This window comes from Jaculus jaculus, chromosome 1 (assembly GCF_020740685.1).
Source record: "Jaculus jaculus isolate mJacJac1 chromosome 1, mJacJac1.mat.Y.cur, whole genome shotgun sequence".
Lineage (NCBI taxonomy): Eukaryota > Metazoa > Chordata > Mammalia > Rodentia > Dipodidae > Jaculus > Jaculus jaculus.
Window position 1 is genome coordinate 90,466,861 of NC_059102.1, and position 1,964 is coordinate 90,468,824.

The window sequence follows — 1,964 nt, forward strand, 5'->3', positions numbered from 1 at the left end:
CAACAAAGGCAGTCATAAGGGGAAAATTAATAGCCCTAAATGCCTTCATTACAAAGACAGAGAAATTACAAATCAATAAGCTGACTGTCCACCTAAAGGCTCTGGAAAAACAAGAAGTATCCAACCCAAAGAGCTCCAGATGGAAAGAAATAATCAAGATTAGAGCAGAAATTAAGGAATTGGAAACTAAGTAAACAATTTTTTAAAAAATGAATGAAATGAAGAGCTGGTTCTTTGGAAAAATGAACAAGATTGACAAACCCCTGGCCAAATGATCAAGAAAAAAAAAAAAAAAAAGAAGTCTCCAATTAACCAAATCAGAAATAAAAAAAGAGAGGTCACTACAGATATCAATGAAATTGGAAGAGTCTTCAGGGCATACTTCCTAACCTCAACTCCACAAAATTAAATAATCTGGAAGAAATAGGTGAATTCCCAGACCCATACCACCTACCAAAACTAAACTCAGAGCAGGTTAATCTCCTAAACAAACCTATCACATCCATGAAGATTGAAAAGGTAATCAAAAACCTCCCCCCAGAGAAGCCTTTCTTTTTTTCTTTTTTGGATTTTTTGGAGATAATGTCTCACTCTAGCTCAGGCTGACCTAGAATTCACTATGTAGTCTCAGGATGGCCTTGAACTCATGGTGCTCCTCCTACCTCTGCCTCCTGAATGCTGGGGTTAAAGGCATGCATCACCATGCCTGGCTTTTTCAATCTTTTTGTTTGCTTGTTTTAATGTATGGACCCATCATGTCAACTCATCATTTCCCTCTGCCCTGCCTCCATTCCACTGAGGCTCCCCTTTAGTGGGATTGCTGGTATTCACTGTGGGCATTTAGGTTATGAGTTGTGACAGCAGTAGTCAGTCGGGGCTGTGTGTGTATGTGTGTGTGGGGGTCAAGCCCTCTGGCTAATCCAACCCTGTGTCTCTTATAATTCTTATAATCTTTCTGCCCCCTCTTCTGCAAAATTCCCTGAGCCTTGGAAACTGTATTTTTACTTTAATGTTGAGTTCTCAGCAACTTCTGAATTTCTGCTTTGATACATTTTGAGTGTCCTCAGTGTCTATCACCATCTCCCTGGCACAGGTTGTTAGGTGCACCTTGAGAGCAGCACTCTGCTTAACTTGCCAGTTTCTCTATGATTTCACCTGGACCTTGGCTGATGTGCATGAAATGACTCATCTCATGATAGGGAGTCAGCTACTTTTCTTGTCATGTTGATAGATTTTTGTTTGTCCTTGGTTTTCACTGCCTTCTGTAAAAGAAAAACAGATTGTTCAATGGAGGGTGAGAACAGCATAAATTAAAGGGATTAAACATTGCTAATTAAGAGAGATTTTGATGGGTGTAGTCTTTCTTTGGGCCAAAGACTAGTGGGAGCTTATCAATGGAGTCCATGACTCTTGTCTCCATAGGATCTGACTTGGTTCCCAGTACCAACTATAAGTTCCTTTCTACTGAGTGGGTCTCTTAGCCAATCAGAGAGCCATTGGTCACCCACCTACGCTGGGCACCACTATTGCACAGGTGTTTATCTCTTGTCCAGCTGGTTGATTTTATATGGCAGGGTCCCCTGCTTAATCACAGTACTAATGACCATTGTCTCCCAGCAGCTTAAGTAGCAAGTGCTTTCCAGCACTATATGGGCTAGCCATCTGGGAACTGGCTTCCTTTCAATTCCAGCATGGTCTCTCAATGTTCTGTATCATCAGCTTGTGGTATTTTCAGCAATAGGGTGTTATCTTTTATTTACCTCAGGCAAGTAATTAAGGGCTTTGACAGAGCCTGTCTTATTTTGGGGACCTCATAGTTCTCTCTGACCAACAGCTCCATGTAGGGTGTAAAAGATTTCTGACATTGGGAGTTATAAGCCAGAGCCAATTGTTTTAGGATCAGACTTTATCCTACCCTTTCAAGGACATTTATGTCCAGATGATCCCTCCACACTTAAATCATT